The sequence below is a fragment of the Chiloscyllium plagiosum genome, unplaced genomic scaffold, assembly GCF_037043375.1.
Source record: "Chiloscyllium plagiosum isolate Xiang-an unplaced genomic scaffold, Cpla_swu_hap1 HiC_scaffold_32, whole genome shotgun sequence".
NCBI classification, from domain to species: domain Eukaryota; kingdom Metazoa; phylum Chordata; class Chondrichthyes; order Orectolobiformes; family Hemiscylliidae; genus Chiloscyllium; species Chiloscyllium plagiosum.
Window position 1 is genome coordinate 40329401 of NW_028270170.1, and position 22805 is coordinate 40352205.

Below are 22805 nucleotides of genomic sequence, written 5' to 3' on the forward strand. Positions count from 1 at the left end.
AGACTGATGAATGAAATCTCTAACCATCAAATAATGTTGATCTTGCTTTATGCAGCTGTAACATCGTATGCCTTGCTCTAAGCACCCTATGATCTGCCTGTATTGCTCGCAAAACAAAATCTTTCGCCATACTTAGGACATCAATAAATCAAATCAAATCAAATCAAATTGAAATGTGTCTGCCTGTTTGATTACAGCAAGTTCTCAAAAACAGTAAAGTTATAATATTCAGTTCATCTGGGTTTTTGCGAGGTTGACAAGAGAATTAATAATAGCCGGAACATTAGAGATAGCCCAGTAATCTTCTTGAAATCAATGGCCAAGGTATTTTTACATCAACCTGAGAGAGCAGACGGATACTTAGCTTCATGTTTCACCTGGTAAAATGCTGTTAGAGTTTGCACCATGTTTCAGGGGTTAATATAATCTGATAAATCAAAGGCCATCTTGTTGAGTTCCACTCAAAGCTTTTTTGACTATTAATACAATTCAGGTTTGTGATGCAGGCATTACAAAAAGCATTTCCAACACTGAAATAAGCCTCCACCTTCATCTAGCCCCATCAACAAACATGCAAATATTTCTTTCTCTTAGCGAATTTTGAGAAGATTTGTAGCTCAGGTTGAGGTTTTGGATGTAGGTTTGCTCCCTGAGCTGAAAGGTTCATTTCCAGACATTTCATTACCTTACTAGGTAACATCTAGAAAGAAACCCAAACATATAAAAAGAAAGCAGGAATTTTCAGCATTGCTTCGCATGAGGTCCACTGAAGATGTTACCTGGTAATGTCTGGAAATGAACCTTTCAGCTCAGCGAGCAAACTTACATCCAAAATTCCTTTCTCTCTCATGTTCTCCTACTTCATCTTTATAAATACATCTCTGCTATGTGGCACACTGTTCCTTATGGTGTTACCTCCCAGACTGAAGGAACGCACCTCCGCTCTGGCCCCATTATTCCATGGACCACAAGTTAAAATAACAATACCTCTTCCAATGACCAATTAATTACCTGATCCATTTGTGGTTTTAAACAATATTGTCTATTTACCTGGTTACTCAAGAAACTTAATTATGGTTTATTATGAAAATAGATTCTATTCAGTGGTTCACATATACAGTCAATAATATAGATAGAATATAGACATATAAACTTCTAAGTAATCTGAACTCTGAAAATCGAGACTTACATTCATGGAAGCAGTTGGCTCCCTCTCTCAGAGTAAGTTACTCCTTCATAATCTCAGAATAAGACATCTTACATTTAAGGCAGAGATGAGGAAGATTTCTTCTCTCAGAGGTTATGAATTTGTGGAATTCTTTACCACTGATGGCTGTTGAGGCTGGTTCATGAAGTATATTCAAGGCTGAGAAAGTCAGATCAATATGGGAATCAAGTGTTATATGGGTAAGGTAGGAAAGTTGATTTGAAAATTACCAGATCAGTCATAATAAAAATGTAGACATATAATATATCCTCCTAAATATCCCACAAACAAACACATCAGGAAATAAATCTGTAAAAAATTTCTGTGTGAAGGTTGTCCTCATGATTAAAAACTGTTTGGCTCTTAAAGGACACAGAATGATGTGCGGCATGTTTCCATAATTACTAACCCCTCACAGTTCTCTCTAAAATCTTGCCATCAGAACTTGCTCAGGAAATATAGTCTTGAAATGTCCCTATAATCAGTCTTTCAGAAGGACAAATAGGTTTCACCTTGAATGAAACAGGAGTGTTTGCTTTTTGAAATGAGAAAGATCAGCTGGGTAGCTTGTCCTTAGCAGGCCCTCCTCGAACTAAAACAGATAGAACAAAAACCTCTCCAAGCCAGTCACTATCAAAACAACCCCAACAGGGGTCTATGACAAAACAAGCAATTATCAGTAGTCAAAGAAGTCCCTGAGAAGCCTTGTTAAAAAAAACTCAATGCCCACATTACCTTTTCAAAAACCTATCTAAATATTTTCACAATGCTTGAAATAAATCAACATTTTCCACAATATTTCTTTTGACATTTTGGCAGGCTTTTGAGAAGGTGACAGCACCATTTTGAGGCCTACCCATCCAAACATGTCAGAAGGAACCCCAGTGTTTCTATAGAACATAGGCCAACTTGGAATCTGCTCTCTGCCTGAGTAGCATGCTGGGTTGTCTGCTCCAGCATTAGCTTCTCCTTAGATTGAAGGAAATCTGACAGCTTTTCATCCCTATAACTATTGGGATGGAATTTCTAATTTTATTTGTCCTTTCAAGTTCTGTGCCCACAATATCCTGCCAATTGGTATAAAGCTTAAGAGAAAAATCTTGATTGATTTTTCCCATCACTGAGATCATTGATTTGATTTTTGCCCTTTTCCTAATTAGATTCCTTTTGGGGCTAAAAGTGTGCATTGAGTACTTTGATTATGCCTCACATTCTGTTATATTTTCTTCCACGCTTTGTCTTATATCTACTATTGTACATACAGCATAGAGGAACATGCTGACTTGATATTAATGCTCTTTTCAACAACAAGATTCAAGATGGCGCTGATGCACGGTAACTCTGCAATCTCTCCACAGCTGAGCTGATTCTTACATTTTTTACAATCATTCTGTTCTTTTAAACCTCAATTCTAAGTACTGTCAATGTTACTAACCATGTTCTATTAGACTTCTGAATGGACCTCTCAAATATTAAATTCAAATGTTGATCTCACCTCTCTCTGCATCTTCTCTGCAGCGAAAATATTGTGTTCCTCTCTCTGTTCTATTAGCCTAATGCACTTTGTATGGCATGATCTGTCTATGCTGCAAGCAAAACAAAACTTTTCATTGTACCTGGGTGCATGTATAACGCAAATCAAATCTTTATTTGCAAAGCCTGATGTTGTTCTGTGTCATTGCCACTTCCAGAACCCGCTCGTCTGGTCTCATTCTGCTTTTTCCAAAACCCTGTGGCAATGGCAGTTTTTCTGATCCAGCTCCCATCCCAATCACTATGCCATGTGTCCTGGGAGAATATTTGTGTTTTTTCTTTCTTTTAGTCAAAGTGTTTCACTTCTAGTGTTTTCCCTCCCCAGAGATTTTCCAATGGTATTAACATTCCTATCCTTCAGATTCCATCCATTCTGCTACTTTGTGTTAAAAGATCTTCAGAGTCTTAGTGAGTTTTGAGAAGATTTGTAGCTCAGGTTGAGGTTCTGGATGTAGGTTTGCTCGCTGAGCTGGAAGGTTCATTTCCAGACGTTTCGTCACCCTACTGGGTAACATCTTCAGTGGGTCTCCGGGTGAAGAACTGCTGCTGATTCCTGCTTTCTATTTATATGTTTGGGTTTCTTTGGGTTGGTGATGTCATTTTCTGTGGTGACATCATTTCCGGTGGTGACATCATTTCCTGTTCTTTTTCTCAGGGGGTGGTAGATGGGGTCTAACTTGATGTGTTTGTTGATAGAGTTACGGTTGGAATGCCATCTGTATATAAGGATACTAGTGAGAGATAAGGAAGGACATACAGATAAGGAAGGACACCACTTCGACTGGGACAATACATCCATCCTAGGACAAGCCAAACAGAGACACGCACGAGATTTCCTAGAAGCATGGCATTCCAACCGTAACTCTATCAACAAACACATTGAGTTAGACCCCACCTACCACCTCCTGAGAAAAAGAACAGGAAATGACATCACCAACCCAAAGAAACCCAAACATATAAATAGAAAGCAGGAATCAGCAGCAGTGGTTCGCCCGGGGGCCCACTGAAGATGTTACCCAGTAGGGTGATGAAGCGTCTGGAAATGAGCCTTCCAGCTCAGTGAGCAAACCTACATCCAGGCCTTCAGAATCTCCCTGCTTTGCTGTTATGTTTTGTGGCCTGTAATCCTACTTCAGATCACGGGTCAGGAACTTTCCCCTAGCTGCCACTATATTTTATTCAAAAACAGAAATTGCTGGAAAAACATCAGCAAGTCTGGCTGCATATGTGGAGAGAAAGCAAAATTAATGTTCATTTTCAGTGACCCTTCTGAAGGGTCTTTTGAAGTTAATTCTGTTTTCTCACCTCAGATGCTGCCAGACCTGCTGAGGATTTCCAGCAATTTCTGTTTTGGTTCTGATTTCCAGCATCTGCAGTTCTTGTTTTTTTTAACTAGTTTTTATTCTATGATTTAGGCTAATAGTGATAATTACATTGTTAGATATTTCTTTGAAATAAGTTTGGACTCTGGGTGTCTACACACACACTCATAAGGGCAGCTGGCTCCTTATCCTAGAGTCTCTTACATTCCTTCACAATCTCAGAATAAGGGGTCTCACATTAAAGGCAGAGATGAGGAAGAGTTTCTTCTCTCAGAGAGTTGTGAATTTATGGAATTTTTTATCACAGTGTTGTTGATATTGGATCACTAAGTAAATTCAAAGCTAAGAAAGACAGATCAGTAAGGGAATCAAGCATTATAGGAGGAAGTGGAGTTGGGGATGATTAGATCAGCCATGATCTCCCTGGAGCAGATCTAATGGACTGAATGGCCTACTTCTGCTCCCCACCTTATGGCCTTATGTAATTGTGGTATTACCCAAGAGTACAAGAGCAAAGAGGTGATGCTAAGCTTCTATAACATATTTGCTAGGCCTCAGCTGGAGTATTGTGTATATTTCTGAGCACTGCACTATAGAAAAGATGATGAAGACAGCATTGGAAAACGTGTAGAATATGATTCCAGCATGAGAAACATCACTTATGAGGATAGATGTGGAGGTTGGGACTATTGTCGTTGTAGAGATGATGGCTCAAAGGACATCTGATAGATATTTTCAAAATAATAAGAGACCGGGCCAATGTTGATAAGGAGAAACTTACTTCACTTGTAAAATAATTCAGAACAAGAGGACAAAGATTTAAACTGATTTGCACAAAAATAGCAAATGTGCCGTGAGAAAAATGTTCTCACACAGCAGGTGGTTTGGATCTGGACTGCACTGTCTGGGCGTAACTAAAGGAAAGTTTTCTAGACGAGTGCCTGGAACAAGCAAAGGGAAGGTTTAGAAAGTCAGGGGAGGCTTTTGTGCATGGCAGCTTAGAATAGTAAGTGTTAACGAGATAGAAAAATCCCAGATGCTGAGGGGTCTTGACAGGAATGATATGGAAAGGATGGTGCCTTTTGTGAGAGGATCTAAAACTAGGGATCACTGTTTTACAATGAGAGATCATCCATTTAAGACTGAGATATAGAACATTATTTTCTCAAAGTGAGTCATTAAGTCATAGAGATATACAGCATGGAAACAGATTATTCAGTGCAACTCATTGATGCTGACCAGATAGCTTACATTAATCTGCTCTCAGTTGTTAGCATTTGGCCCATATCCCTGTAAACCCTTCCTTATTCATATACCCATCCAAATGCCTTTGTACCAGCCTCCACCATTTCCTCTGGCAGCTCATTTCATGCACACATCACCCTCAGCATGAAAACGTTGCCCCTTAGATCCCTTTTAAATCTTGCCCGTCTCATCATAAACCTACACCCTCTAGTTTTGGACTTAGCTACCCTGAAGAAGAGACTTTGAATTTTCACCCTATTGATGCCCCTCATGATTTTATAAACCTCTATGAGGTCACCCCTCACCCTCTGATGCTCCAGGGAGAACAGTCCCAGCCTATTCAGCCTGTCCCTATAGTTCAAACCCTGAAACCCTGGCAACACCGTTGTAAATTTTTTCTGAACCCTTTCAAATTACACAACATCCTTCCTACAGCTGGGATACCAAAACTGAATGCAGTATTTCAAAAGTGGCCTAACCAATGTCCAAGGTTTATGGAACTCTCTTCCTCCAAAGAGAAATGAAAACAGAGTCTTTGACTAATTTTGAGGCAAAGCTAGATGGATTCTTATTCAACATAGAGAGTGGAGTGGAGTATTGGGTCGGCAGGAAGATGGTGGAATCAGATCAGCTTGTTTTTATTAAATGGCGAAGCAGGTTCGAGGTCCTATTCCTGCTCCTGACCTGCATGTTCATACATTTGTAAAACACACAGTGATGTGTTCAGAGGAGACGGCTGCTGTTCAGAGAGGAAGAAACTGCAGTCTGTGACAGACAAAGATATGCTCTGGGGAAAAATCAGGCTTCCTATCTATATCCTGATGGTGAGCTTTGCACAAAAAAAATCCTGAGGCTCTTTCATCCTTCAGGCAGCCTTAATGGCATCTTTTTTGATCATTACTAAAGAGGAGCATTGAATCGAAGCCTTTAGTCATCAGAATAGAATCACTCCTGACGAAAGCAGGATGAAAAACGTTAGCTTCTCATCTCCTGTTAGCAATGTTTGACTTCTCCACTAACAAGACTTGATCTTTCTTGATACTCAAGCCCACTTCTGAAGACACCAGTCACTACCAAAAGTGGCTTTTCTCATGGTCCTAACATCTGTAACTGTGGAGTTAATTATACAACATTCCACATCCTCTGTCAGCCTGAATAGTCTTGAAGCATTTGTCAAATGGTTTAAGAAGCACTTTGTCACCAGGATGGTTCCACCCGAATGCTATCCTAGTGAAGTATAAAACTCACATTCCAGCCACAACAAGCTGACCCCTTAAGGACCATCTGTCAGAAATGTTTGATCCTTTCATTTCTTCCCCACACACTTTTGTCTCTGGCCCAGACTGAACTGTAAGCTTGAATTGGTCTAAATAGTTATTCTAAAGACAAGCAGAGGCTGGGAAAATCATTGGGGGAGGACTTTGGGACAATCATGGTCAAGGACCCTGAGCCAATCAGCAATCCAATCATAAGACTTGGCTAATCAATCAAAGAAGACACTGGGCTAACTGTGATAAATGGCACTGGGTCAGTCAGCAATGCAGGAGACTGATTGCTGAAGGAGAATGTCCAGAAGTCAAAACATTGCCCTGAAATGAAAATAGTTGATGCAAAGATGTGCTTGGATTATTCCAACTTGTAAGATTATTCCACCACTCAGAAAGTGTGGTGTGTCTTCAGATGACCTGGGTTCTGGAACTGCATTCACTTTGCACATTGTGGGCTCTAAGCAAATCTGCTGAGCTCCTTGTGATCGTGAAAGATCAACTGTTTGTTATTTTTACAGTGGGATGCATGAAACCAGTTTTCTTCTCCAATTATTTCTGATGATACAAGATTCTGATAATACAACTCTGCCTGATGGCCAGTCAGATCCCAGAATGAAATCTGGAATGACATTTTTTTATTGTTAATATCACAGTCAGTTAGTGAAATGCAGTTTCGTGAAGCTGCCGAGTTTCTTTAACAACAGACCAGAGTTTTATCGCACAAAAGAAAGAAACAAAAGAAGCTACCTGAGTAGAGACAACAGTTTAGAAGAATCTTAAAGCAGGCAGCAAAATAAAGTTTTTAACTTATACCATCAATTTAAAAATTCCAAATCCAAACAAAGATTCTACTTCACTGACTCCTGAATGTTTCATTGCTGTGGATTGTGGAAAGAATTCCATGAGTATTTTGCAAATGCCAACCTGAACTCTTCCATAACTCTGAAAGCCTCAGTTTTCCTAACCTGAAGATTTCTAACTGAACTCTCTAGGTTTGGAACTTCCTCAAACTAGCTTTCTGCTCAAATAACTGTGTTTCTCCTGAACTGTCCTAAAATCCTATCAGGAGAGAGAACTATCGTTGTTTCTGGAAGCACCCGTTAATGTTGGCTAAGTCTCCAGGAATGTGTCTTCCTTTGTTCTTCACAACATTGCAGAGGGAAGGGGAGCTGCAGGAAGGGGAAACTTCAAAATGAGTGACATCCAGTGAGGATGAGCCAGGTGTAGCTGGAGAGAAGCTCCTGCCCACTTCTTCTGACATGAGTCATTCCTTCCATCCTTCTTACTTTCAATTGCTAAAGCAGCACGTCTACCAGCAGAGATTCTGAAGCCTCCCCTTTCAATGGCAATAACTAGCAAGAGGGGGCATAGCTTTAAATTGAGGGGTGATAGATGTAGGACAGGTGGCAGAGGTAGTTTCTTTACTCAGAGAGTAGGAGGGGTGTGGAACGTACTGCCTGCAACAGTAGACTTGCCAACTTTATGGGCATTTAAATGGTTATTGGATAGGCATATGGACAAGAATGGAATTGTGAAGGTTAAGTGGGCTTCAGCTGGGTTTCACAGGGCTGTTCTATGTTCAATGTGCTATGTAATACAGAGTCTCCTTTAATAGTGTGCAGGTCATCATTGCTCTTGTACCCAGTAACTGGCCAGAATTCCTACATTTGTTGGGGTCAGCTTCAATTGCAAAGGACTTATCTCCTTCTAAGCTTCTCCCTGTGTTCAGATCTTCAAGTTACGCTTCCTCCTTCCAGTCTCCAATCTTCCTTTCTTTCCTTTACAATGTGAAAACCTGCAGAAGGCCATTCATCCCATCATGTCTGTGCTAATTCTTTTCCGAAAGCAAATCTACAATGTATCCCTTGGTTAACAGTAAACGCTACCATACTGTAGTTCTGTGTCTGCCGCTGCCTCATGTTCAAACTCTCAATTAGTCAGCGGTGATTAAAACAATTACTTTTGTTCACTGTTGAAGTGGTTTTATTAAGTCTTTCACACTACATTTGTTAAGCAAACAGACTTTTCAATCTAACAGCAAGGTTGTTTTGAGTGGGAATCAAAACACAGATCTTAAACTATTAAATCAGTTTATTTTATCACCAGGTGCCTCTGTAATATAGCAGGAATTCTTCTCGTGAAATTCAGGACTTGCTTCACAACTCCTCACTTTACTCAGATAATGAGATCATCTTTCAATGACTTCCTTCTTTTAAGTTAACCTTTTCTCTGCTTTCCTTACTTTCGAATTTGTTTCAAAATGTGACATTGTATTTTGTTGGTCAGAAATGGATCATTGTCAATGGACAAACAATATAGAGTTTCATAAACAATATTTCACTCTGCATCATTTAATTCTATTTAATGTTGAATGAGATATTCTTGTTTGTAATGTGTCAGCTCAAATTGTCCACACCAAGAGATTTATCAGGATGATGCCGGTAAAGGAGGGTTTGAGTTTTAAGGAGAGGCTGGATAGACTGGGACTTTTTTCATTGGACATAGGAGATTAAGGAGCAACCTTACAGAGGTTTATACAGTCATGAGGGGTAGCAATAAGGTGAAAGGCAGGTGGTTTTCTTTCCCCCTAGTGTGGGGATTTCAAAACGAGGGGGCATATTCTTAAGCTGAGAGGAGAAAGATTTTAAAAAGATATGATGAGCAAATGTTTTACACAGAGAGTTGCTTGAGTGTGGAATGAACTTCCAGAGGCAGTAGTGGATGTGGGTACAGCAACAAAGCTTAAAAGACATTTGAATTAGTACATGAATGAGAAATGTTTGGAGAGGTTTGGGCCAAGCGTAGAAAGGTGGGACTAGTTTAGTTTGGGATTATGGTGGGCATAGACTGGTTGGAATGAAGGGTCTGTTCCCATCGTGTATGGCCCTATGACTCTATATGTGTTAAAAAACGTTTACAATTATCATCTTTATTCGAATCTTTGAAACAGCCTACACTATTAATAATTCTGCAGTAAACTGAGTGGTTCAGCTACAAATTGAAACATATTGTGAAGGCAAACTCACACAAGCAGTGAGGAATTATCATTCAACATGATTTACAGAGAATATTGGTTTGGAGCCCAGGAGAATGCAGTCACCTTTAAACAGTGCATTACAATTTTCGCTTGCCATTGAAACTATTGTGAAGTCACAACTACCAATATTAAGATCTGGCTCCCCTGTGGTCACAGTATCAACTGTTTGAATATGAAATGGGTCTATAACAGTTGAAACATTTCAACTCCCCCTCCCACTCAGCCAGGACACCGAAGTCCTGGGCCTCCTTCACCACCGCTCCCTCAGGACCCGACACCTGGAGGAAGAACGCCTCATCTTCCGCCTCAGAACTCTTCAATCCCAGGGCATCAATTGGACTTCACCAGTTTCCTCATTTCCCCTTCCCCCACCTCACCCCAGTTCCAAACTTCTAGCTCAGCATCGTCCCCATGACCTGTCCTATCGGCCTATCTTCTTTTCCACCTATCCTCTCCACCCTCCTCCCTGACCTATCACCTCCATCCCCACCCCCACTCACCTATTGTACTCTATGCTATTTTCTCCCCACACCCAACCCTCCTCTCATTTATCTCTCCACCCTTCAGGCACTCTGCCTGTATTCCTGATGAAGGGCTTTTGCCCGAAACGTCGATTTCCCTGCTCCTCGGATGCTGCCTGAACGGCTGTGCTTTTCCAGCACCACCCTACTCCAGAATACACTGATAAAACGTTAAGTTATCTCAGGGCAATTACTTGAAAGAAATTCTAGGATTTACACAGTAATCTGTTAAAACCTGCATCTCTGTTCCAAGTGATTAAAGACTTAATAGCCGTCTAGGTTAGTCTAATATATTACATTAGTTGCATGACATTTTGATCCTTTACATATAAATTCTGTGTGTTACGTATCTGCCTCACTAGCTACTTGACAAAGGAATAGTTCTCCAAAAGCTTATACTTTCAAATAAACCTGCTGAACTATTTCCTGGTGTTACATGAATTTTAGGTTTATCAGCATGAAGGTGGTCTATTGGGAGCTTGCCAGTGGCTTAGGGGCCCACTTTTCCTGAGACAGTCTGGGAGCCATTGGACTCACCAAATCACAAAGAGGGGACTGTGAGCATCAAAAGATGCCAAACACAGATACTGTTTCCCCGTTGATCAGATATTTCCTCCTTCCCAATATTTATTTCTATTGATCATTCTGAGGGTGTCTCCATTTTGAGGCATATCGTTGGTCTCCTACTTGTCCAAAGGTGCCCATCCTTCCTTGTAGAGTGCTACCAACCAAGCCTCTGAAATGGTCAGTACTATGATTGGACTAGCAGGATTGGGAGCCCACCTTGATCGGGTAAAGAATATGGAGGCAGATGAATATGGGGTGTCTTTGAGAAATAGCTCTCCTGGCTCCTGGCAGAGCGAGTCCAGAATATACATTTGGAGCCAATACTGGTGTCAGAAAGCTCTGGAAAAAGTTTTATTTTATACATTTGATTGATACCCTCAGGGATACATACAACATTTAACTGGTCAATTTACACAATTACTTTATGATGTCTCAATAAGAAAAGCCTTTCACCATCATTGGGCCTGCCAAGATTTACAGCCAATCATTACTCTTCAATTGTCGTTATTTATTGAAAATTGTATTGTCAAAATTGTACTTAGCACAGGGAGGAGTAAAAGCTTCTGTTTTTAGTGTTGTTGGAGACATAACTGCTAGGTGGGACACTGGGATATTAGCCTCCTCGCTTTCCAGTAGCTTCACAGGATATTTTAGATCCACCAGAAAGTGCAAGCAAAATCATAGTTTAACGCTTCAACCAAAAGATATTGCTTCAGCAGTGAAGCAGTCTGCTGACACTGCAGCACTCCATCAGTTTTTTCCATTCACAGTCCAGCATTATCTCAGAAATGTGCTATCGACAGTGCAGCGCTCTCCCAGTACGGCCAACCCAACAGTGTGGCAATTCCTCAGCGCTGACACGTCAACAATGCAGCACTCCCTCAGCACTAACCCTTCAAAAGCGCAGGACTTTCTGAGAACTGGCCCTCCAACAGTGCAAGACTTCCTCAGAACTGACCCTCTGACAGTGCGGCACTCCTCAGTCTTAACCCTCTGATAATGCAGCACTCCCTCAGCACTGATTCTCTGACAATGCAGTGCCCCTCAGTAATGACCCTTCGACAGTACAGCACTCCCTCAGTACTGACCCTCTAATATTCCTGATGAAGGGCTTATGCCTGAAGCGACGACTCTCCTGCCCCTCAGTTGCTGCCTGGCTTGCTGTCCTTTTCCAGTGCCACAATTTTTGACTTAGCACTCCTGCCGTACTGTAGAGTGTTTGTGGGTAAAAATACTGGGACGGACAGAGCTGTGTGCTCATCGTTAACCCATTTTACACTGTGCGTTATCCTCTTTTCCAATGACATCGACCTTACTCTGATTCTGAATCTTCAGCCTTGCTCTTTAAATAGCCTCAATGATAATTATGAACCTCTTAGCCTTTTTCATCTGGTCTCTTCCCAATTGTATCACCCAGTGACACCCAAGACCTCTACGGTCTCTCACTACAAACCTGCCTAACTCAATTATTTCTCTTGGTTACTCAGAAGTCATTTCATTTCTCCACACTGTGAGACAACTAATAAAATGGAATCTAATTGTACCCCTTGAATGAAGTAATGAATAAATTCATGGACCCAGGCAGGAGAAAAACCTTCATTACTTCGATAGAAATGTAAAAATCTAGTGTCGTTAAAGTAGTCCCATTCTTTAGAGAATCAATTGTCACTGTGGAGTGAATGGTTCCCATTAGATTCTGACTGTGCTCTGTAAAATAGCTGAATATATGCGTCATAGCAAGGCGTGGATTGAGAAATACTCTTTGAAGAGCCCGTCACCAAGGGTTATCATATATTTCTCCTGCGGGGTTACAGGAAAATCCTCCCAATTATTTACAATGAACATCCCGATCTAAGAAAGGTTTATAATACATTAGAAAGATCCCTCTGCATCACGTAAACATGGGTCGGATGAGGCATTGGCCGAAGGTGGAAAAATTCCTTTCTTGTAAGAAGTATCTGGAAGTGACGAGTCTGAAATAAGGAGCCATCCCTGGAAGAGCAGTGTTTAGAACATGACTCACCCACCTCTTCAAAATGCCTGAGGGATGTGAAGATATTCTCTTGTAAATGACCCTGAAATCAGCCAACCCGAGAGATTAATTCCACATTGCACTAAAATATCTCTTTCTTAAAAAATAATGAATCAAGTAAAAAAGATTACGATTATCATTAACCACCTCTGAGACTGATGAAATACATTGTCAATGTAATGTGCGTTATAATTTCTACAGTACACAAGCAAGAAATCCGCTTACATGTCAAGGGAGAGAGAAAGACTGCTAAATGTTGGTGCAAATTACTCCGGTCAGTGAAGAAAAGCCTTGAATTTATATTGCACCTTTCACTATGGCAGTATATTCCAAAGCACTCTGCAGCCAATGGATTACTCTTGAGGTATAGTTAATGTTGTTGTATAATGGATATGAAGCAGCCAGCTCCCACAAACACCAGAGTGACAATGACCAGATCACCTCTTTAGTACAGAGTGGTGCTGGAAAAGCACAACAGATCAGGAAGCATCCGAGGAGCAAGAAAATCGATGTTTTGAGCTAAAGCCCTTTATCAGGAATGAGGCTGGGAGCCTACGGGGTGGAGAGATAACTGGGAGGGGTGTGGAGCTGGGGAGAAGGTAGCTGGGAGTGCAATAGGTAGATGGAGATGGGGGTAAAGGTGATAAGTCAGAGAGGAGGGTGGAGGCAGATAATTGGGACAGGTCACGAGGATGGTGCGGAGCTGGAAGGTTGCAACTAAGGTAAGGTGGGGGGAGGGGAAATGAGGAAACTGGTGAATCCACATTGATGCTCTGGGGTTGAAGGGTCCCGAGGCGGCAGATGAGGCGTTCTTCCTCCAGGCGTCGGGTCGTGAGGAAGTAACGATGGAGGAGGCCCAGGACCTGCATGTCCTCGGCAGAGTGGGAGGAGGAGTTGAAATGTTCCGCCATGGGGTGGTAGGATTGATTGGTGTGGGTGTCACAGAGATGTTCTCTGAAGCGCACTGCGATAAGGCTACTGTTCTACGTAGCCGACGAAGAGACAGGCAGAGCTGGGGCCCAACCAAAAACACACTTTTGCACCCCCCCCCCCCCCCCCCCCCCCGCTGCCACCTCCGCCCTCTCTGACATCAACGGCCCCTTTCACGGCCGTTGCCACAGCCAATTCCGCTCACTACAATTTCACCCACTTCGCGCGTTTCGTCACTTCCGCTCGCTGCGTCATCATTGACATCACATGTTCCACGATTTCTGCCCCGTAGCTGCCGTCATCGCTACCACTTCCGTCTCCACTGACACCACACAACTACACACTGCCAATACGCTCCCCACAGATTCCACTGTCACCATCCCCACTCCCCAGAACCCCGAGGTGAGCATCACTTCTGTAAATGACTTCACCCCCAGTCCCCCTACTACCGCGCCCACTCCAGTTACAGTCTCCGCCCCCACTCCCAGTTCCAGCCCTATACCTGGTCCTTGCTCTGGAGTTTTCACCATCACCCCAGACTTCCCCCTCACTGAGGACGAATGATCAGTTTTCAGCAAAGGCCTTACCTTCATCCCCTTCCGTCCATGCATCAATGAATTCAATACGCATTATGACGTTGAACACGTCTTCCACTGCCTCCAAGCTTTCCTTTTTCATCAAGACCCCCGCCCACCCTCCGAGGACCCCTTCACCCGCCTCCAACACACCCCATCCACCTGGACACCCCGTACTGGTCTGTTACCCGCCTGACCTCTTTATTTCCAACTGCCGCCTAGACATCGACCACCTCAACCTGTCCACACCCGTCCCCCAATCCAACCTCTCACCCTCACAACGCGCAGCCCTCCACTCCCTCTGCTCCAACCCCAACCTTACCATCAAACGAGCGGACAAGGGGGCTGCAGTGGTAGTTTGGCACACTGAGGCCAGGTGCCAACTCGAAGACACCTCCTACCATCCCCTCGGCCATGAGCTCACGCCCCGTCACCAAACCATCATCTCTCAGACCATACATAACCTTATCACCTCAGGAGATCTCCCACCCTCAGCTTCCAACCTCATAGTTCGGGAAACCCGCACTGCCCTACATCCTATCCAAGATCCACAAGCCTGACTAACCTGGCCAACCCATCAACTCAGCCTGCCGCTACACCAGCAAATTAATCTCCCCACATACAATCGGGACACTGGCCATTTCCCCGGCTCCCAACACCTCATATTCACCATGGGCATCCAGTCCCTCTCAACCTCCATCCGCCATGACCAGCCCTCCATTTCTTCTTCTCCCAACGTCCCCACCTTCCACTGATGCTTTCATTCATCTGGCTGGACTGGTCCTCATCCTCAACAATTTCTCCTTCGAATCCTCCCACTTCCTCCAGATGAAAGGGGCAGCCATGGGGACGCATATGGGCCACGGCTATGCCTGTCTTTTTGTCAGCTACATGGAACAGTTCATCTTCTGGAGTTACACCATCACCATTCCCCACCTTTTGCTCCACTGCATTGATGATCGTAGCGGCGCCACCTCGTGCTTCCATGAGGAGGTTGAACAGTTCATCAACTTCACCAACACATTCCACTCTGACCTTAAATTCACCTTGACCACCTCCCTCCCCTTCCTGGACCTCTCCATCTCCATCAACAATGACCAACTCAACACTGACATTTTTTACAAACTCACCGATTCCCACAGCTTTACTGGATTACACCTCCTCCCACCCTATCTCCTTCAAAAATGCTATCCCATATTCCCAATTCCTCCACCTACGCCATATCTGCTCCCAGGAGGACCAGTACCACCACAGAACATCCCAGATGGCCTCCTTCTTTAGAGACCGCAATTTCCCCTCCCAAGTGGCTGGAGATGCCCTCCAGCGCACCTCATCCACATCCCGCACCTCTGCTCTTGAACCTCACCCCTCCAACCGCAACAAGGACAGAACGCCTGCCCCCTGGTCCTCACCTTCCACCCCTCTGACCTCCGCATAAACCACATCATCTGCCAACATTTCCGCCACCTTCAAATGGACACCACCACCAGGATATATTTCCCTCCCCACCTCTATCCGCTTTCCGCAAAGACTGTTTGCCCGGTGAGACAGCAGTGCTAACTACTGAGCCCCTATGAGGGAAAGAGAGGAATGTAAAATCCAGTGGTTCTCTTACCCATTGCGTGTTCTCCTACCTTTGACTTCTCTGAAAGGTTACAAGGTTGGAGAGGTGTCAAGCTCTTGAAGTCATTGAGGCTTTTAACTGGTTAATGGCCACTTAATGGTCTCTTTGAACCGCACCAATACTTTACCATAACAGGGAAAGCCAAACCATACAGGAAGCCTTGCAACTTTAATTGGTGTTGGGGAAGTGGGATCATAGAGACACAACACCAAAGTCTTCCCCACTTTAACCCTACCATCCCTGGTCTCCTAAATCCCTCATGTTCCCTGAGATCCCTGAGATTAGATTTACCTGGGCTCCTCAGCATGTTGAGCCCATTGTCCTGGCAGTGCCCATTGTTCCAATCTGGTGCTACTGAGACCACATTTTGGCCAGCAGCTTTCCAATATAGGACCTTAAAGTAAGTAACACGACTTCCAGCTTTCATTTGTTGTCAGGTAGAAGTCAGGAATTTGGGAAGGCTCCCCACCCCAGACTATTTCATCAGTTGGGGAGCGTCTGTGGAGACCTCAGCACTCAGTGAGCAATCGAAGGATATCAGTTTGTTTTACTCTCTCACTAATTAAGGAGAGGCTAGACAAACTCCAATTGTTTTCTCTGGATTTTTGAGAGGAGATCTGACAGAAATCTATAAGATGATGAAAGGCATAGATAGGTTGACAGTCAGAATCTTTCTCCTAGAGTTCAAATGTCTAAAACTAGAGGGCATGCATTTAAGGTGAGAGGGGGAGAAAGTTTAAAGGAGATGTGAGAGATGGTTTTTTCAACAGAGAGTGTTAGGAGTCTGGAAAGCGCTCCAGGCATGGTGGTGGAAGCAGATGTGATGGGGAGGGGGCGGGTGGTTTAGGGGATTTTTAGATAAGCACATGAATAAGCAAGGAATGGAGGGATATGGACCAAGGACAGGGAGAATGGATTAGTTTAATTTGTCATCATGTTCAGCACAGCACTGTGAGCAGAAGGCCTTGATCCTGTTTTATGGTCTACGTTCTCACCTTTGTTTCTATTGAAGTCAGTGGAACATTGGGAGAGAAATAAAACTGACTGCAGTTGAGCTATCAGTTACTTTACAAAATCTCACAATCTTAAAATTACTCCCCATTACTTCAAAGATACTTAACCCATAAACAGAGCTGATCTATGACCTTCGTTTTGCTATTGGGACAAACTGTCCAACACAAAGCAAGGACAATTTACGTCATGTTAAGATGTGCTCTGGCTTAATCTCAAATAGTTGAACAAAACAAATGGAGAAATAATGGTGGCGATGCCAATGTATTTGCCAAAGACAATCATGTGTAATCCCATAGTTTATAAAACTCAATAAATGTTGGGAGATTATGTTCAGGTCACACACTAATAGCTCAGTCAACAGTAAAGTCTTTGATAGACAAGCCCTCAATAGTGGTATAAACTGTACTCATTGTTAGATCAGAATCTCATTCAGTCAAGTGGTGTTTATTTGCATTGTCTCCATATCTATATCATCTGCTTGTTAACCCTTCCAATAACATAAACTGAACAATTCACTTATTACCTCGTTTCTCATATTTGTTTCAGTTGTAAGCTGTAGAATAAACTTTATGGCTTTGGCATTGAACATCTAAATATTAGGGAACTAAAACTCAACACTGTAAGAATGTAAAGGTTTTCAATCTTAGTGTTACTGCAGAAATGTTTCAGCAAACACGGGGACTTGGAAGGGTTGGAGGCAATCTTTATATTAATTCAAGAATCATACAATCCCTACAATGTGGAAAGAGACCATTCAGCACATCAAGTCTGCACCAACCCTCTGAAGAGCATCCCATCCATCCACCCTATCACTGTAACTCTGCATTTCCTGTGGCTAACCCATCTAGCCTGCACACCATGAGCAATTTTGCATGGTCAATCCATCTGAGATCTGCACATCTTTGGACTGTGAGAGGAAAGCAGAGCATTGAGAGGAAACCCACACAGACTTGGGGAGAACATGCAAACACCAAACAGACGGTCACCAGAGGATGGAATAGAACCCAGGTCCCTCACGCTGTCAGGCAGTAGTGCTAACCACTGAGCCACCATGCCACCCTGAAAATTCCCCTTGACTTCTAAATGGACTTTGTAGTTCTTGTGAGCCCATCCCCTAGAAGTGACAGAGCTTTTTTTATATACTTTCATCAGATATGAGCATCACTGACGAAGCCAGCACTTGGCTTCCCACCATTAATTTCTCTTGAGAAGATGGTGGTGAGCAGCCATCTTGAACTACAATATGGAGTTTGCAGATGACACCAAAAGTTGGTTCCTCTGAGTACAACAGGATCTTGATCAGATGGGCCAATGGGCTGAGGAGTGGCAGTTTAATTTAGATAAATATGAGGTGCTGCATTTTGGAAAAGCAAATCAGAGCAGGACTTAGACATTTAATGGTGAGTGTAGCTGAACAAAGAGACCTTGGAGTACAGGTTCATAGTTCTTTGAAAGTAGAGTTGCAGGTAGATAGGATTGTGAAGAAGGTGTTTGGTATGCTTTCCTTTATGTATCATAGCAGTGAGTATACGAGTTGTGAAATCATGTTACAGCTATAGAGGACATTGGTTAGGCGACTTTTGGAATAGTGTGTGCCAATCTGGTCTTCCTCCTACTGGAAGGGTGTTTTGAAACTTGGAAGAGTTCGGAAAGGTTTTACATGGATATTGCCAGGGTTGGAGGATTTGAGCCACAGGGAGATGCTGAATAGACTCTGGCTGTTTTCTCTGGAGCATCGGAGGCTGAGGGGTGACCTTAGAGAGGCTTACAAAATCATAAGGGGCATGATAGGGTAAATAGCCAAGGTCTTTTCACTGCAGTGGAGGAGTCCAGAACTAGAGTCATAGAGTCAAAGAGATGTACAGCATGGAAACAGATCCTTTGGTCCAACCCGTCCATGCCGACCAGATATCCCAACCCAAACTAGTCCCACCTGCCAGCACCCGGCCCATATTCCTCCAAACCCTTCCTATTCATATACCCATCCAAATGCCTCGTAAATGTTGCAATTGTACCAGCCTCCACCACTTCCTCTGGCAGCTCATTCCATACACATACCACCCTCTGCGTGAAAAAGTTTACCCTTAGGTCTCTTTTATCTCTTTCCCCTCTCACCCTAAACCTATGCCCTCTAGTTCTGGACTCCCCAACACCAGGGAAAAGACTTTGTCTATTTATCCTACCCATGCCCCTCATAATTTTGTAAACCACTATAAGGTCACCCCTCAGCCTCCGATGCTGCGGGGATAACAGCCCCAGCCTGTTCAGCCTCTCCCTATAGCTCAAATCCTCCAACCCTGGCAACATCCTTGTAAATCTTTTCTGAACCCTTTCAAGTTTCACAACATCTTTCGGATAGGAAGGAGACCAGAATTGCACGCAATATTCCAACAGAGGCCTAACCAATGTCCTGTAAAGCCGCAACATGACCTCCCAACTCCTGTACTCAATACTCTGACCAATAAAGGAAAGCATACCAAACGCCTTCTTCACTATCCTATCTACCTGCAACTCCACATTCAAGGTGCTATAAACGTGCACTCCAAGGTCTCTTTGTTCAGCAACACACCATCTGCCACTTCTCAGCCCATTGGCTCATCTGGTCCAGATCCTGTTGTAATCTGAGGTAACCCTCTTCGCTGTCCACTACACCTCCAATTTTGGTGTCATCTGCAAACTTACTAACTGCACCTTTTATGCTCGCATCCTAATCATTTATGTAAATGACAAAAGGTAGAGGACTAAGCACCGATCCTTGTGGCACTCCACTGGTCACAGGACTCCAGTCTGAAAAACAACCCTCCACCACCACCTTCTACCTTTGAGCCAGTTCTGTATCCAAATGGCTAGTTCTCCCTGTATTCCATGAGATCTAACCTTGCTAATCAGTCTTCCATGGGGGACCTTGTCGAACGCCTTACTGAAGTCCATATAGATCACATCTACTGCTCTGCCCTCATCAATCTTCTTTGTTACTTCATCAAAAAACTCAATCAAGTTTGTGAGACATGATTTCCCACACACAAAGCCATGTTGACTATCCCTAATCAGTCCTTGCCTTTCCAAATACATGTACATCCTGTCCCTCAGGATTCCCTCCAACAACTTGCCCACCACTGAGGTCAAGCTCACTCATCTATAGTTCCCAGGCTTGTCTTTACCGCCCTTCTTAAACAGTGGCACCACATTTGCCAACCTCCAGTCTTCTGGCACCACACCTGTGACTATCAATGATACAAATATCTCAGCAAGAGGCCCAGCAATCACTTCTCTAGCTTCCCACAGAGTTCTTGGGTACACCTGATCAGGTCCTGGGGATTTATCCACCTTTAACCGTTTCAAGACACCCAGCACTTCCTACTCTGTAATCTGGACATTTTTCAAGATGTCACCATCTATTTCCCTAGAGTCTATATCTTCCCTATCCTTTGCCACAGGAAATACTAATGCAAAATATTCATTTAGTATCTCACCCATTTTCTGTGGCTCCACACAAAGGCCGCCTTGCTGATCTTTGAGGGGCCCTATTCTCTCCCTAGTCATCCTTTTGACCTTAATGTATTTTTAAAAATCCTTTGGATTCTCCTTAATTCTATTTGCCAACGCTATCTCATGTCCCCTTTTTGCCCTCCTGATTTCCATCTTAAGTGTACTCCTACTTCCTTTATACTCTTCTAAGGATTCACTCAAACTATCCTGTCTGTACCTGACATATTCTTCCTTCTTTTTCTTAACCAAACACTCAATTTCTTTAGTCATCCAGCATTCCCTATCTTTCCTTTTCACCCTGACAGGAATATACTTTCTCTGCATTCTTGTTATCTCATTTCTGAAGGCTTCCCATTTTCCAGCCATCCCTTTACCTGCAAATATCTGCCTCCAATCAGCTTTCAAAAGTCCTTGCCTAATACCGTCAAAATTGGCTTTTCTCCAATTTAGAACTTCAACTTTTAGATCTGGTCTATCCTTTTCCATCACTATTTTAAAACAAATAGAATTATGGTCGCTGGCCCCAAAGTGCTCCCCCACTGACACCTCAGTCACCTGCCCTGCCTTATTTCCCAAGAGTAGGTCAAGTTTTGCACCTTCTTTAGTAGGTACATCCACATACTGAATCAAAAAATTGTCTTGTACACGCTTAAGATATTCCTCTCCATCTAAACCTTTAACACTATGGCAGTCCCGGTCGATGTTTGGAAAGATAAAATCCCCTAACATAACTACCCTATTATTCTTACAGATAGCTGAGATCTCCTTACAAGTTTGTTTCTCAATTTCCCTCTGACTATTGGAGGGTCTATAATACAATCTCAATAAGGTGATCATCCCTTTCTTATTTCTCAGTTCCACCCAAATAGCTTCCCTGGATGTATTTCCGGGAATATCCTCCTTCAGCACAGCTGTAATGCTATCTCTTATCAAAAATGCCACTCTCCCTCCTCTCTTCCCTCCCTTTCTATCCTTCCTGTAACATTTGTATCCTGGAACATTAAGCTGCCAGTCCTGCCCATCCCTGAGCCATGTTTCTGTAATTGCTATGATATCCCAATCCCATGTTCCTAACCATGCCCTGAGTTCATCTGCCTTCCCTGTTAGGCCTCTTGCATTGAAATAAATGCAGTTTAATTTATTCGTCCTACCTTGTCCCTGCCTGCCCTGGCTGTTTGTTTCACTTCTGTTCTCAGCTGTACCCGTCTCAGATTGATCTCTTTCCTCAATATCTCCCTGGGTCCCACCCCCCCACCTTACTAGTTTAAATCCTCCTAAGCAGTTCTAGCAAATTTCCCTGCCAGTATATTAGTCCCCTTCCAATTTAGGCGCAATCCGTCCTTCTTGTACAGGTCACTTCTACCCCAAAAGAGATTCCAATGATCCAAAAATGTGAATCGTTCTCCCCTACACCAGCTCCTCAGCCATGCATTCATATGCTCTATCCTCCTATTCCTGCCCTCCCTAGCTCGTAGCACTGGGAGTAATCCTTGAGGACCTCCTTTTTAAATTCCTGCCTAACTCTCTGTAATCTCCCTTCAGAATCTCAACCTTTTTCCTTCCTATATCCTTGGTTCCAATGTGGACAATGACCTCTTGCTGGCCCCTCTCCCCTGTGAGAACATTCTGCACCCTCTCTGAGACATCCTTGATCCTGGCACCAGGGAAACAACACACCATTCTGCTTTTTCTCTGATGGCCACAGAAACATCTGTCTGTAGCTCGGACTAGAGAATCCCCTAACACAATTGATCTCTTGGAAGCTGATGTACCCCTCATTGCATTCGAGCCATTCGAGCCAGTCTCAATACCAGAAACTTGGCTGTTTGTGCTACTGTCCCCTGAGAATCCATCAACCCCTACATTTTCCAAAACAGCATACCTGTTTGAAATGGGAATATCTGCACTAGCTGCCTACCTCTCTTACCCTTCCTGGAGTTAACCCATCTATACAACTGAGACTTTCCCCCCTTCCTATAACTGCCATCCATCACATACTGTTGCAGTTGCAAATTCCTCATTGCTTCTATTGATCTCTCCAACCAATCCACTCGATCTGATAAGATTCGCATCCAACAGCATTTATGGCAGATATAATCCGCAGTAACCCTTAAACTCTCTCTTTAAACTCCCACATCTGACAAGAAGTACATATACTGCAAAGGCCACTTTTGCTCCTTCACAATCTACAGACCCAGAAAATAACACCGTCTTATTCCTCTACAAAACACTGCACCAGGTTAAATTAATAGCTATGGCTTATCTTTTAAGTTTAATCAAGAGACGTATCTCCAAAAACATATAATCAAGAAAGAATCCACTATACTCACTACTGCAGCCTTTCTCTTGGACAGACTTAAAACAACAATTAACTTATCTGATTCTGTGCTGTGAACTTCGCCCAAACCCGTTCCTCCAAGATTAGTTGTGAGATTCACTGT

At 43.2% G+C, this 22805-nt stretch overlaps 1 long non-coding RNA gene across 2 annotated transcripts in view; it reads right to left on the minus strand.

Annotated features, from left to right (window-relative positions):
* Positions 1-22805, minus strand: part of LOC148141813 (uncharacterized) — a 59784-nt gene that overhangs the window by 24344 nt on the left and 12635 nt on the right. The window contains exon 2 of one of the 2 annotated variants that reach the window (XR_015752450.1): positions 1190-1366. The exons of the other annotated variant lie outside the window; for it this stretch is intronic. This is a non-coding gene — a long non-coding RNA (uncharacterized LOC148141813). The remainder of the gene's footprint in view (positions 1-1189; positions 1367-22805) is intronic. 2 annotated transcript variants of the gene reach the window in all.